Raw genomic sequence first — 16,390 nt, forward strand, 5'->3', positions numbered from 1 at the left:
CCTGGTTCCAGTAAACACAAGGCTGAATGGAAACATTTGTGAGCCAAAGGCATTGGTGTCTGCCTCGTAAAATCTCAAACTGAGAAATGAGGGATTAAATGGCTGTGAACCCTTAATTAAGTGCTCAGCACCAACGTGCCCTCCCGCTGGAAGCTGAGAAGCGCTGTGATAGTCTGCACACAGGAGCTTGTGGGGAGCTCCAGCTCATGGTGTTCCTGATTTTCAAGGTGGGGAAAAGTCCTGCACTCTCCCTCTTTGAGACACCACCTCATGCGTGGCCAATCGTACAGGGCAGACTCCAAAACCAGCGGCAGTGGTGGGTTTTTAGTGGAATGTAGTTATTCTGGAAGAAGGAATTTCCTGGATATTCAGTGAATTAATTCACTGGTTTGGGCCATGTGCAGGGTGAAAGATCTGCTCTTGAAGTCCTTTTGGGTGATGTCATGTCTAAGTGTCTGCAAAGCACCAAAGTCCTTGTGTCACGTGTGTTTGTGGAGTGGTGGCCTCTGTGTGAAGGGAAGGACAACCCGTCGGGAGACTGGGACGGGGCTGCTCCTTGTGATGGGGGTGGTGGGTCCACAGCCATGCCATTCCTCCACGCCCTTCTTGACACAACCTTGCTCCTCCTCTAACACTGAGTCCTGGACCAAGGCACCAGTGTAAAACTGGCAGCGCAGGGCTGGTCTTGATGATCTACGAGGTCTCTTCCGTCCAAGTGATTCTGTGGGATGCTCTCTTGCTGGAAGCCAGTGAGGCCCCTTCCTACCTTGGTCCTGCCAGCTTCTCAGAGAGTGTTGAAGATGCGTGGCACAGCAGGGCACAGCATCAACAGGGCTCCTGCTCCTCTGTAAGGCTCCAAATCTGACAAAAATGATGGTCGTGTCTCAGGTTTGTGGATGCTTCAATTCTAAAACTGTCCTTCTTGAGGCAGGGCTATTGCAACACTTTGGATGTGTTGGTTTTTGCAGTCCATGGCTGGTGTGAGGGGTTGGATATTTGTACACAGAATTACAGAATCATGTAGGCTGGAAAAGGTCTCCAAGACCATCGAGTCCAGCCTATGCCCAATCCCCACCTTGTCACCCAGAGGAGAGCACTGAGTGCCACGTCCAGTCATTCCTCGGACGCCTCCAGGGATGGGCACTCCACCATTCCATGCCCCTTCCAATGCTTGAATGCTACACACAATCCAAGGTCTTTAACTGGGATCATCTCTTCTGGTGCATCCTTAAGGAATGAGTGTTAGAGGGCTCTAGTTTGTATCGTATTTGTACAATTTTAAATAAATTACAAAATAAAATCATGGCTATTCACCTGGGTAAGGGCATGAGTATTATAAATTTAAATTAGGGATTGAGCCTTTCATTAAGGAGAAAAAGAAACCCTCCATTCAAACAGACCAAAACCCGACTGGTCTTGCTGCCTAATTTTACACAAAAAATGTACATAAAATCATTTTTTCAAGGCAGTTTCCCCCCCACCACCCCTTGTTTCCCCCATCTTTATTTCTATTTCTCCTGTGCAAAATATCCCTCTTGCATACCTCCCCTTTCTTCCCATGCAAGAATGGAAGAAATGCTTAATGGGAACCAAAGCACATTAGGAATATTAAGGAAAAATTACAGTATATACACTATGAAATGAAATGCATCTTTTGTGAATAAATCCCCCCAGAAATCTTATATTTCCAGGCATCCACTCACATACCTTCATGTAACAACTCATACATTCGTAAAACATTCATTGAAAGCAGCTCTGCAGTTTTATAGAAAACAACATGCCAGGGATGCAAGAATCTTGCCAGTTCTGTGAAAAATGACACCAATTAAAGCTTAAATTGCTTGTTTTCTCATAAGGTACATATTTTCATAACTTTGAAATCAAATAATTGCTGCTTTTATATTAAATACAATAAAACAAAAAGGATGCTAGTTTAGAGGAACTGCTACAAGCATTTTAATATAATTTTCCCACCATTTAAAGTCACAAAATATGGAAAACAAGTCAACTATGCAAAGTTCCAAGGAGATAGAGAAACTCCTTCAGATTATTACATCATTTGTCTTTTGTGTCAGGAAATGTGTATGTGATTTCATTGTTTGATTAAATGCCAAAAAAAAAGGCATATTGCACTTATCTAACTGATTACAGATTTTATTCATCTGAAAAAGTATTTGTTCGTACTTTGACATTAGAAGGCAATATTTTTTTTAATGCTTCAAACAAGCGTTTTCAAAAAATTATAATCCTAACTTCCCAGGCTTGCTTTTTATTTTGTATTAACAATGCACTGTACCAAAATTTCCCATACTGGAGCACAGTCCCTAGTGGTTTTCAAGCTATAAACTGAGTAAACAGTCCCTTTCTTATTGAGTGTCTGTGTGAATGCATGTTGTTTCTGGAATACATCATATTCATTTGCAGAAACCCTGTGTATGGATCTTTAACACTTTTTTTCCCCCCTCTTTTTTTCCGAGGTACCTAAAATAATGGCTTTTTTAAGACAGTAATATAGTCGTGTGACTTGTGGGGAAAAGCACACTGTGGCTCACAATCTGAATTAAACGTGTGTCATTGGGGGTAAGTTTCATTTAAAATACCTATTTCTGCTAATTATTCAAAATGCTAATGCTGTGCTGCTGTACTATCTCTGAATTGTGCTAGCGTGTTTCTGGCAATGCTGTGCTAAGAATGTAAGAAAATCAACTAAAAATATTTCCATGTTGAGTTCCTTGTTTTTTTAGTAAGAGCATAGAAAGGTGGCACTTATTGGTGACATTTTTTGGACTCTCACCATATCAGGGTTGACAAACTAAGCTTTACATAATGAAGAAACCTTAAAAAAAACTCAACAGAAATAATTTGAGGAGAAACACGAAGCTTCATCTGGGGACTTCAAGGTCAGTTACCATTGGCCTGGCCTCCATTAACCCCCACAGGAAATCTTCCAGAATCCTTATTTTATCTTGAGTGGGTGTTCCCAAACTATCAGTCTTTATTTTTTTTTTTTTTTTCTCCACCAAAATAGAGACACAGTTTCCTTTAAAAGACATGAATTTCATCTGGTAGAACATTTTAACAATGTTTACATGCCACGGAGAAATTTGCAGGGAGAATGGTGATATTTTAAATTGCTCTATTAACAAAACTCTGCCTAAATTTGGAAGAAGGAAAAAGATTTGAAAACTTGGTAAGCGATTAATAGTAAGATATTAAAAGACAGCTAAGCGTTCTCAGTCACTGGGGAAAATAAACTGGGATGGTATAATGAGATCCCTACAGCCTTGTGATCAATCCAAAGTAGCAAGAATGTAATACCAATGGGTTAACTAATTATATGTATATATTTAAAAAGTCTCTCAGTAGTCTGAATCATGTCCAAAGTGAATGCTGAGGATTACATGATCTATTATTAACCCATTAGTATTGCGCTTTCGGTGTTCTTGGGCAATGAAAAGCTCCAACAGGAATAAACTGTCTGAAATATGTGTCTTTTTAATAAAGTGGGTAATTTTTTTGGTGGGGAGGGAGAGTGTATCTTATTTATAGTGTCATTTTAAACTCAAGTTACAACGTCTTAGATTTAAGAGACAGTCCAGCAATGCAGGCAAGGGTGTCTCCTGCAAGGAGACAGAGATTAATGCCATGTGTACTGATGATTCTCCACCACAATTTAGGATTCTGGTGGCGCCATGACGCCCGTTTTTTATGGTGGTTTGCCAAGAGAAAATTACTTAAACCAATTGTGAATGCATTCCTGTTATACTTTTACACAACCACATTTCTGTACATAAATAGCATAATGAGTATTTTTTAAATGATCTCTCATTCCAGATTCACCTACTTTGCATAGAATGTCAAGCGCAGGAAGGAGGGGAGTTGAGGTTTCGTTTGTGTTTTTCTTCTTTTTTTATTTTTTCTTTTTCCTAACTGAGAAAGGTTTTCACATGGGAATATACTTTTTTTCCCCCCTCCTTCTTTCTCCATGACAACTGACCACAATTGAAGTAGATTCTTCTTAACATACTGTAATGTGAGAATTTTCTTCAGCTGGAGGGTGTTTTATTCCCTAAATTGAAAGCTGTTCTACTTCACTGCATAAAATGTGAACATGAATGTTAGGATCAGTACCTTTGTCAGGTAAGAACTGGTACAAGGACAGATTTGAAGGCACTCAAAACCAGAGGGTTTTAAGACTTTACAAATCTGAGGTTGAGAAGAGTTTGTAAGCTGAAATGTTCTAAGCCCAACATGATATCCTGCTATTAAGGAGAGTGTACATCAAGCAAGCAGAATATTTTAAAGTTTTTTGGCTAACTTCACAATTGTTTTTATCAATTTACTTGTTTCAAAATTTTGCAAAGAAAGCATTTATTCCTTTTTGCCCCAGTCTATGTAGAAGGGTTGTGGAGCTGTCTCTTTTATGGTGTTATTTTTGTGAGCCTGCTGTAGGTCAATAAAGCAAGATTTATTAGTAGCTTTTAGAAATGCTGGTATTCTAATCATTACTATATTTTTAGGAGTGAGTCTCTTTGTTTCCTGAGCCACTTAATCTGTCTCCACAAGTTTGATTCTCTGCTGTGTTCCTGTTTGAAGGCAATTCTCAGGTGTTCATGCTGGGTGAAGGAGCTTGCAGCGCTGCTCTGTCCCTCTGAGGGTTTTGAGAACTCGAAATGAAATGAAGTATCTAGCATGATATTTAATGGGACGAGGGCTGTGTGTGAGGATGATGGGCTTGGAGGTCGCCTCTGCTTCTGGTTTTGCTGTGCTCTGAAAGATTTGTAATTCTTTTAAAGTCAGTGGCTTCCTACTGTGACTGTGAGAACTATGGTAATCAAGCCTGAAGCATTTGAATGACAGTGTTGTCATGTTTTAATATTAATCTGACTGGAGCAGATAGAGATATAATGCTGTAACTGGGAGAGAATTATGTGTGCCTATAAATAAGGTCTTTGTCCAAGGCCAAAATGAGCACTCTCCCGTCATCCTTAGGCATGGAAAGTTCTTCTTGGTCTGACAAAAGGCATGGAGGGGTCTGATAAAAAAAATCTTTAATCAGAGTTGTAGTTTTCATGAAGAAATATGTCAATGTGTGTGCTGAGGAGAGGGTTTTGCTTGCTTTCTTGCAGCCATTGCAACAAATAACAGGGAGCTCACACAAAACACAGCAAAGCAGCTGATCTAACCATATTTCCATTTTTTATGGTGCTCGTGGCAGAGAGGTGTTTACTGAGCAGACCTCTACAGAAAGAAAGGTGGTCTCCAGTACATCTCTATGTGTTCTTAAACATAATATTTTAGTTTGGAAATTAGAGATTGATTTGAAATTATAGCACTTGAAAAATAATTTCCTCTTGATGTGCAATTAAGTTCAGTGTTTACATGTAACTTCAGTGTCAGAATAACAGAGATTTTTACTGCTCTGTGTAGTTCCTTGCAGTTAATACATCCAGTTGTATCAATATTGGCTGCTACAGTGGTGCAAATACATGGGGTGGTCTTGGTAGTACACCTTCTCTGAAAATTGGAGAAATATTCCAGGGAAAGCAAACAAGGGCTAGGAGATTAAACAGTTTGGTAGTCAGGGCAGAAGAAGAGGTTTTCTGGCAATTAAGGGATAATTACAGTCACTGGAAATTAAGAAGGTCTAGCAGTGTGGAAGGAGAGAGAGAGGACTTTGGAAAAGAGATGGGAGGGCCAAGTACACAGGACAGAGAGGTCAAGAGGAAGATTGGCAGGACAGCAAAAGAGTTTGCCTCCAGAGAGAAGCAGAAAGGGATAACTTCCTAAAATAGAAAGTCTAAAGAGTATCATCAAAGGATTCAGCTGTGGGAAACCTGTCCAGCTAAAGAGGCAGCAAGTCTCAGATGTTTATTATTTTTTGGAATGCTGCAAGATGTAAAGCAGTCAATTTCAATTAAAATAAAAACATGTTTAGATTCAGAATAACAAATTTGCCTTTCAAATATTCTTCAGAAAACTTCTGCTGCAGCTCAAAAAGCCCCAGGTTAGAACCCCAAGTTATCTCAGGGTCTTCACATGTCAGAAACTGCACAGTTGAGTAATGGGGGTAGGGGATTGGTTTGCAGAAATAGGGAGCCTTGTAATAAGGAAAAGTTATAATTTAAATTATCAAGTATAAAGTGTAGCCCAGTGTGGCTCTTGTCATTGGATGACATTTTCAGACTTATACATTTTTTTAACTGCTTAAGTACCTTTATGATCACCTGTCATATACATGTCACTACTTATATCAGCTTGAAAAGTCGGGGTTTGCTGTTAGAATTTTGCAGCAACAAGTAATATCTGGTACTTTCTTCAAGTGTGTGAGATAATACAGTGTACATCAACTGCTGCCGCTGGAGAAACATTGATTTGTGATGTAGCTGTGTTTGATAGCTTAATTATTCATTGCTTTGTTACTTCTTGCTTTTATAAAATTGGTTTCTGTCAGGTTTGAAGTATTTCAGCTCAAGACCCAAACATGGATCATACTTGCAAAGTCAGCTGTACAAAAGTCTTCACTTAATGAACATGTTTGCTTTACTTTTTTGCTTCTATAAATAATGTATAATGTAAATTTCCAAGGTCTAGGGTCCTTTTCCCAGAGGGGAGGTAGCTCTGGTGCAGGAACTGAGAAAGTTAAATCATTGCTGTTCTGCCGAGGGCTCTGCAGCTTTATATGAGATGTTCTCTAGACCACCTTACTCAAGGAAACTTCCATTTTTGGCTGTCAAATGTGTGGAGAGGGCACATTTAAGGCAAAGGTTGGGTGTTTGTGGAAGCTATACCCATCTCTATCACAAAGCATTTTATACAAGGCCTCTACCCTGTGCTCTGGTTTAAGGGGGAACTAAAAAATTGTACCTCTAATGCACAAATGTTTGTTGGACACTTGTCATATTATCAGGGTAGCCCCATAAAAACTTGATGCTATGGTTTTTATCAATTTTATACCCAGAATAAAGAGGAAAAAGTTACCATTTTGTCAAAATACACATTTAAGTCTTCAGCCTTTTGATGAGAGTTGTGACATTTCAACACTGGTATGTAAGAAGGAAAAGAAATTCAAAATGCCCTTGTAAGGAAGCATCTGTTTAAGAATGATGCTTGGCTATCCCAAAGTCAGCCCTGTGTACTGGGCTGATTATAACAGGATTTCAGAGGAAGAGAGGCAAAATATTTGGATGAATTTGCATGAATTTACCAGAAGCAAATGTTAATAGTGGAAACTGATATGTGTCTGAGTTTGAGAGCTGTATGAGAGCTGTGTTGTAGAACAAGAATCCTAGAACAACGATACCAGGTTGCTTTCAGTGGGACCAAAGCCCACATATGTTTAATTTATTTACACTAACTGCTGATTAGCCATGAAGTTTTGCACACCATCTTCCTGCCAGTCCAGTACAGGTGTTAAACATAAGCATTGGTTATTTCTTGTTTGAGCAGCAGGGCTTTCAGGGAGGGCTCTGGGAAAGGAACAGCCAAGCCTCACTGTCGTGTTCAGCTGACACAGCTGTTTATTGTACAGCCTCTCCTCCCTGCTTGGACTACTGCCATGGATGATTTAAGTGTGTTTGGAGGCCTGGTGGGTGCAGGAGCCTCTCTGGGCCATCTCTACTGGGACCAGTGACGGAAGAGGGCATCAATCGTGCTCTCTGGTTGGCAAACCCATGTGATGCCAAGAGTACAGAAATTAAAATCTAATGCTCTTCAAATGGGCAGCCTGACACATAATGGAGATGGGGCAGCGAGCCTGGGTATGTCAGGAACATCATTTTAACCCAACAAGACACATGTAACCAGGCATGACATGCCGGCGTGCTGACACAAGGACGGGTGCATCTGAAACAAAGGCAATTTGCTGAAAATCAGCTTCCCCTCACCCTAAACAAACTTCAGTTTGCAGGATTTCACGATTAACAGGCTTTCTAGAACATTTACAACTTTCTGGAGAGCAGGCCTTTTTCCTTTTGTAAGAAAAAAGTTAAATGGAACACACACATTGCCTTTGAAATGTAGCCATAGGAAGGTCATATATTAAGGTGTTACATATTAAAATATTGATTTTTTAGAATATAAACCCCTTGCTTACAATAAATACAATGCAAGTCATAACCTTTATTATAAAAATATTTCAGTGTTCCACAGTAAAGGGTCATTAACATTGCTATACTGTAGAATTTGATCATTACTGGAGGATACTATGTTTTGTTTTTAATCAGGCAGTGATTTATACAGAAACTTATTAAGAACCAAGCTATGGCTCATTTCTGATCTCTGACATGCTTAAAAGATGCTGCAAATTAAGAGATTGATCCTGTAGATCACTGAGCTGATAGGAAGAAATATCAATAAGCAAAGTGCTCGCTCTGTCACTGGCCTGTTCCTAACACAGCAGTAGATGTGCAGCAGGTGCTGGGGGAAACTGAGATGGTGAAGCTGTCCTGATCCCAGCATTCCAAACTCCCTGTACTTTGGGGGAAGCCAAGCACATGATTCTTTCTTTTATTTTTATTCTGGATGCACAGTTGAGAGTTGTTGTTTTCTTTGAAGTGGAGAAAGCCTCACCCGTAAGAATGCATTGGGATGTTCTCACTTGAGGTGTTATCCTTGCATCTTCTTGTACTCAACGTGTATGGCCAGACATTGTGAAGGGGCACCTGGGGAATGGAGAACTTTGGAAGAGCTGATGGTGAGCAAAGGTGGTCAGGGGCATGGCTATGAAGCTGAGATATAGTAGGGAGATGTTGTCCATCACACACAGATTCTTCAGCTCCTTGTAGTGAGGACAGGAGCTCATGGGGCTCTTTAGTGGAGAAAATGGACTTTGATTGGGTTCTTCCAGCTCAAGATAGTCTGTGACTCTGGGTGTTGAAAATTCAGCCACACAGTGACAAGGGGAGTTCACACTAACATCTTTATGTGATAAGTTATTGTGCCTTTAATTACTTAACTTAAATTTTTCAGGTTGCTTTGCATCACTTTGATGGAGTAGTTCATCCAGAAGGTTTGTGCTTGGGGTGGTCTTGGCTCCTGTCAGTATCAGCAGTGCTCACAGATCCACTCTCAGTGATAAGAAGTAGTGTTCCCTACCCATATAACACAGACCACCTGCCTGGAACCTGGATCTGCCTGCAGTGCTGAGGCCTTTGGGGTGGCAATAGCAGAGCCAAGGGTGCTGAAGGGACAGAAGTGGCACATGGCAATTAAAATAACTGCTGGAAATGGAGAGTTCCTAGCAGAAAAAAACTTGCCCTCGTATAAGTCCTTTATGTGTGGAAATCTGTGAACAGTGTGATGTTGAATGTTACCCAGGAAAATTTCATAGAGGGGAGCAAAACATCCTGTGCCAGAATGATCCTTCTATGCATGCAGTACTTATTAATGTGGGTGAGTTTGGTTTGAGGGATTTTTTTAAATATTTTTTTTAGGTAGTGCATGTTTTCCATTAGTTTAATTGGGAAAAGCCTGATAAAAGTGAATGTATGTTTCATGTGTGGAAGAACACGCTACAGCTTTTTTACTCACATGTGAAACCTGCTTATATGTCACTTTATATGATTTTCTTTTTAAATTTTATTAGCTGAGTTTTAGTGATCTTTAAAGTAAAAGTGATAGCTACCAGGTGCATTATGAGGTAGATGACACAACCCTGCCAGCACACCTACGTGAATAATTCCCACATTTCCAGGCTCTGCTGTTTGTGCAGGACCAGGCAGATGTTTTGTGCTGTTGATACACAGAAGGCTCTCAGGCAGACACCACCAGTCTGATTTTGAGACCCTAAACTATATTTACTCCTCTAAAATGAAATAGAGTAATTAAAAAAAAAAAAAGTTGTTCACTGATTTTACATTTTTGTTGACATCATTTTTCTCTAATATTTTTCTGTTCTAATGAGACTTTAAAAAATGAAGCAACATATCAAAGGCCCCTACCTCATTTACTTTCTGGCTCAGCCATTTGAAGATTTCCCATGGCTACTCAAATAGAGGGAATGCCAGTTTGTCCCTTAAACACCAACAATAAATATAAGAAATTTTGAGGATAGTGAGAGGCACAAATTGCACCCCATGCAGTCACTGCTGCCTCTACCTACACGAGCCAGTTACTGCTTAAAATTTTATACTTTTTTTTTTTTTTAAACACCTCAGCAGACTGAAGCAAAGACTTTTGCAACCTGAGTTTAAAGAAAAAAAAAAAAGAAAAACAGAAAAATAAACCCAGAAAAAGCCTTATACTCTTTTTTTCTTCAAGCCTTTGATCCTGACTCCCCAGTCGTGGGAACCAGGAGAAGTCATCTCCCCTGAACTGTGAGTAGGAAGCTGCGAGGGAATCAGCAGATGAGTTTGAACGTTAGGCCTTGTTTATGCTGGGGATTAAGTCATTTGTGGTCAGTACCCAGCGCAGCTGGGCTGCTGCAGGCTCCCAGCTCCCATCAGATGACATTCCTGGAGGGAGAATCGGGGGCACGTGTGGCGGAGGCATCTCACTCCCCTCTGGACCGGGCTGAATCCAGACCTGTTCCCGGTCCTCGTGTTTCCAGCATGTCAGATTGGAGCAGCGCTCCTGGCCCGAACGGAAAACTTCAGAGAATGAAAGGGCCCTGGAAGGGATTGATCAAAACCATAATTTTATGGGTGTAGCAATAAACAGCCAAGCCAAGCCTGAGCTGCAGAAAAGCTCAGTGGCTGCTACTCCATGTTTCTCAAGGTCCTGAAGGAAAAAAACAATCAGCAGATAGGGAAGTGAAGAGGGAAAAACTCCAAAATTGCTGCAATGCTCTGTCTGTGGGACCATTTCAAATATCTGCCTGCATTTGGAATGTCCTGGGTTGTGCTCTGAAAGTTTAAGACTTTTTCCAAAGGTGATTTTACTGTCAACCACAATTAGGGTAGATTTTTTTTTTTCTGGCAGGCACATGGTTAACATCTTTCTGTGCTTCTAAATATAAACTCGCTTCCCAGTAGTATCATCCAGGTCTCGTTCTTCCTCTATTTCTCTTTCTTTTTTTCTGTTCCTCTCCCTCTTTCTCCCTCTGTCACTGTGGATTTGACGAGGCTCCAAGTTACAACTGGATGCTGTGAGGATGGATTGCTGTTGAGGTCTGTGCCGAGTTGCACCAACATTCTCTGTAAAGTTTTACTTTCGTGGAGTGCTATACAGTGACTTTTTATGTGTCTAAGAAATGGAAACATTTTGTCTCGTATAAAAAAAAAAAAAAGAAATATTTTTATACTGTGCTCCATTCACAGACCACATCAGAGGTATTCTAAGAATAGAATAGATCAAATATATTTTATGGAAATATAATGAGAAAAGGATGTGTTCCCAAAACTCACTCTGAACAAAGGAATGCAACATAGTCAGGAATACTTTAATGCGCCTAACAATTTTCTCATGTGAAAGGCTGAAGGAACAGTCTTGGTTTGAAGAAATCTTCCAATTCTCCCCAGGCACCCTGAACTTGAAATCAGAACTAGGAAAGCTATATATTACAAAAAAAGAAAATGTATGGAAAAAGTGACTGAGGGCATTAACCATAAAAGACGTTTTGAAAAGAAAAATAACATCAATATGAAGCATTTTGTCATGTTTCATTTCATTGATCATATATTTATTTTATGTGCTCTGGAGCGCTGAAGCTTAGATGTAACTACATTTCAGGAGCCTCATATTAGACCTGTCATTTTCTTTGTGGTGAAAACTAAATAGCAAGAAAAAAATACAAAATAGATTGCAATTATTAGATTTGGGTTGGATTCCATTGGATTCTGCTTAAAAACTTCAAAAAATGGAGCCTGGAAAAAGAGACATTACATTAACAGCTATTAAAGGCACTGCTTTTGTGACAGATAGAGAAGTAGGAGGTACACCTACAATGTAAAATAATGCATCTTTTCCACGGTAATGCAATATGTTCACCTTAAATAGGCTTGTAATTAAACCTGCCACTGTTGATTAGATCAACCATGTAGGAAAGATGCATTTGTATTAGTTCTAATTAAATCTATTTTAAACAATTTGAAGTTACAGATTGGTTTTTCCACTCCTCAATAAAACAAACATATTTTGGATGCTGCACGTGGCTACCCAGTAGTAGATCACTGCCTAAAAGTCTTTTCTGTAGCTGGTCTCTGATCCTAGCTTTCTTCTGCCTCAGGTCTGAACTTCCTTTCTAGGCAAAACCCTCAATGATTTTAAACTGGGTTGTTAGAGGAACATGATGGATGGGATCAGGCTGGTGTAAGCACAGTCAGAAATTTGTTTTAGTGTTGGTAAGAAAAAGTATGTATTACAACTCAGGTTTTTGAGTCTTAATGTGTTTTCCAATAAATATAAAGTTGGTTTAGAAGTTCATAGTGGAGAAAAGTGGGGTAGGGACGTCCTGGGCTTGGGGAGCTCTGGCAGGCTCTGGCACATTCTTGCCACTTTCTCCAGTGGTGGGTGGCATTGCTCACACTTAGTATCTTTAAAGGTTGCTGGTAAAAAGCCCAATGAGATCCACTGTGTTCTCAGAACCCCCTGTTGGAGTCTGACACCCTGTTAAAGCCAAAAGTTACACTCCCCTTGGATTTTCTGGAGTGAGGATTTTAGCCCTAAGTGGAAAGTTTCAGGTATGTCAAGCACTGCAATCTGTAAATGCTAATGAAGTCCCACTGTAGAGGTAATTTATTCTGCACAGTTCAGGTCTCTGAGCAGGCTTTCAAAGGTGTAAGTCCAGGGGAATATTAGCAGCCTTTCTCTCAGCTCATCATCCCTCCCCTCAGTGCAGAGCAGGCTGTAGGTATACAGTGAAAATGAAGGGATTGGAGACCTTGGGCTCCTTTCTGGTGCTGAACCTGTTGGGCTTTTGGGCTTTCTCCTTGTCGTGGTCCTGGTGGCTTTGTGTGGGTATGTGCCAAAACCCTTTCTCTGAGGCAGGGTGTGTCTGGAGTGCAGAGGTCCATGACTGGGACTGTCCCCAGGATGGGATGATGGCCAGAGATGCTGATTCACCTCTGGGCATGGAGTGGCTCTGCTCCTCTGGACTCCTCCTTTACTACCAGTAGCCAAGTGGGTCAGGAATTGTGATCGTGGCTCTGTGAATGCCAAACTTTGTTTCTGAAACAACCCAAGTGCACTGAAAACCTTTAGGAACCAAGAGTGCCCTGTTTCGCATTGTAACACAACTGGGAAAAAAATAACTTGTGCTATGTTTTCATATTGATTTTCCTTCTCTTGGTGCAGCATTTTCAATTTAAATGGCAGCAGACTGAGGCACAGAATGGGAAGGAATGTTCTGAGCTCCACAGCTGGGAAAATAGCCTGGTTTTCTGATTTTGTGTCCGTGTTATCCAATTAAATTTTGTCACTGTCTTGTGATTTCTTGTCCAGTGCAGTATTGCTTCCACAGAAAAGCTAATTATGGAATAAGATAAGTATGAAAGTGCCCATATTTAATTACTACTATATAGTATATTCAGGAAGAAGATTTTTTTCCCTAAAATTGTTTTAATTAACATGAAGGAAAAGTTTCTGCTGACTCTTATTGTCACAAGATAGAGAGAAAATTATTTCATGCTACCACTGAACAATACTTAACTTCCATCTTTCTATCTACAACAGAAAACCTGAAAATTAGTTTGTTAGATTTTATTGCTTCTTTTTATCTCATAAGAGTTTTCTTCAACTACCATTAAATAATGACATAATTTTTAGAATATCAGTTATCAGATGGTAAAAGTTTAATTTTTGTTTTTAAGTTGTGTGTTTTGTCCTTTTTACATTTCTTAGCTGAGGGAGAAATCTTATACCTTCCAGAAACCTGATATTTTGGACCAGATCCCTGTCTGAACAGGTTGTGTGCTGCCCTTTTCAAAATCAAGCTATCAGAGGATGCCCTTCAGCAGAAGTGTTAAGAGGACTTGGTGAGCTTAACATGTTTCGCCTGCTTAATTTAATTTGGAAAAATTCAACCAGAAAATGAAGTTATTAACAGGTTGGTACATTCAGAGATAAGATGATGTCACAGGAAAGCAGTCAAGTGGGCAGCTTGTCAAAATATAAAATATGTATCTGTCAGAATCAAATGATAGATAAGCTGTGGCTGGGTGTAGGATGCAGTGAAAATAGTGTGCTAAAAATTGAAGCTGAATCCCACCAGTCTGGAGCACAAGCTTTTAGTAACTATTGTGGTGAGCAGAAATACAACAATTCCGGGGACACGAACTGCGCTGCTTAAACATGGTGTGTGCAGCTTCTGGCCAGTAGCCAGAAGCACGTTCATCAGCACAAGACCTCCAAGGGACAGCAGAAAATGTGGCTGTTCCAACAGATGGGGACTGAATCCAGCTATGGGGTCCCCAATGTGAGAGGATGCGGAGCTACTGGAGAGAGTCCAGAGGACACCGTGGAGCTGCTCCAAGGCTGGAGCTCCTCTGCTCTGGAGCCAGGCTGGGAGAGCTGTGCGTGCTCACCTGGAGAAGGGAAGGCTCCAGGGAGACCTCAGAGCCCCTTGCAGAGCCTGAAGGGGCTCCAGGAGAGCTGGAGAGGGACTGGGGACAAGGGATGGAGGGACAGGACACAGGGAATGGCTATACACTGACAGAGAGCAGGTTTAGATCAGAGATTAGGAAGAAATTCTTCCCTGTAAGGGTGGTGAAGCCCTGGCACTGGCTGCCCAGAGAAGCTGTGGCTGCTCCACCCCTGGAAGTGTCCAAGGCCAGGTTCAACAGGCCTTGGAGCAACCTGGGAGAGTGGAAGGTGACCCTTCCCATGGCAGGGTGCTCTAACAAGATAATCTTCAAGGTCACTTCCACTTCAAACCATTCTGTGATCCTATAACTGAAGCTGGGACACCCCGTTAGCTCAGATATGCCAAAATGATCATTAGTAAATATTTTCCTGGATAGCTTGGAAACTTTTGAGGCCTTAAAACATGAAAATAATCTGTCTGGCCAATGTAATGAACATTTCTGTGTTGGAGAGGTCAGATTAAAGAGAGGAGTCTCCAGTGTATTCTCCAGGAACATGTACATGTCATGTTCTATCACAGGGCCCTTGCCTGCCTTCTGCCTTGTCATCTCAAATAGCTGGAACCAGGAGTTTAAAGTTAATAAACTTGGGAATTTTAAATGGCAATTTATGAGTAAAACAGAATAGGCCACTTAGCTAGGAATGCAGTCGAACTCCCAAATATCGTGATGGCAAAATGAAAGAAATACCATTTTAATAAAAGTCAGTATTGTGTTATCACTGAATTAGGGAAAATGATCCCGTTTGTGTGGAACTTCATCCACTGCAAGTTGTAAAACTGAGCTTAAAGGCTGTAGACTCTTGGGGACAGCTCATGAAATGTGTCTGTTTGCTCGGGATCTTGCATGATGCAGAGTTTAATTGTGACTGGGAATTCTCAGGACTAAGAGAACACAAGGAGTAGAAGCCCTAAATAAAATGCTGCTCTTATATTTAAAGGTCAGAAGGGACTGGTCTGACCCCTTGATCTATAGGCCATAGAGCTTTGTTCATTAATATCACCATGATATTTCCAATTTATGCTTCAGCTTAAGTAGTTCCCAAAGACTCAGCTTGAGATATATTCTTCCTTGGAAAAAAACAAATTTTAATATGTTGTTCTATGGTAGATTTTTTTCAGTATAAAAAATATTTCTCTCTTACATTTCTTTACTCCTCTGACCTTCAGAATTTGATTCTTACTACTTATGCTTCAGCAAATTTAACTTTTATCAAAATCCTTCTCTTTTGTAAATGAAACAGGTGGAGTTTAAATCTGTAATGTTTCTTAAAAATGGTAGTTTTTTGACTTTTTTTTTCCCCCTGAGTTAATTCCAGTGGTTTTGCCAGACAGTTTATTGTGTTCTATGCAGAACTGAGTATTTTTGGGTTTAGTTTTGTGGGGGTTTTTTTGTTTGTTTTCAAATAGTGTCCCCGGTGCTGTACACCGAGGAGACAGCAACACTCTGCTGCTGTATTATCCTCCATTTTATGTACACAAGGATCACATTCTTACTTTGGAGCTTCGAGCTGTTGGCATTCTATGTGCTAATTTTTTATTCAGCAATAATCGTAATGATGGTATAGAATGATCTATAGTGCTACTGTACACGTTTAAAACATCATAGATATGTATCAGCTCTTAAAGTGGAACATAACATGCATTTTTCGGTTAAAATCTGAAAATAAATCACAAATCTCCCAGCATGAGGAGCTCTGCTTTAGACTTGTGTAACGACAATGCTCTCGTAATTGAAAGAAAAAAGAAAAAGGAAATTTGGGAGACTGTTAGTCTACATGTGGCATACTTTTCTTCCCTTGAATTGGAAAAAAAAAAAAAAAATCTATTGACACATTTGGACTGAAAAACTCTTTGCTGCACATGTTTTAT

General features: G+C 40.2%; 1 long non-coding RNA gene across 1 annotated transcript in view; it reads left to right on the forward strand.

The window, feature by feature from the left end:
* LOC125328754 overlaps positions 1-16,390 on the forward strand; it is a 141,114-nt gene that overhangs the window by 22,153 nt on the left and 102,571 nt on the right. The window contains exons 7-8 of the long non-coding RNA XR_007204846.1: positions 2,478-2,580; positions 13,807-13,913. This is a non-coding gene — a long non-coding RNA (uncharacterized LOC125328754). The remainder of the gene's footprint in view (positions 1-2,477; positions 2,581-13,806; positions 13,914-16,390) is intronic.

Source organism: Corvus hawaiiensis, chromosome 7 (genome assembly GCF_020740725.1).
Source record: "Corvus hawaiiensis isolate bCorHaw1 chromosome 7, bCorHaw1.pri.cur, whole genome shotgun sequence".
Lineage (NCBI taxonomy): Eukaryota > Metazoa > Chordata > Aves > Passeriformes > Corvidae > Corvus > Corvus hawaiiensis.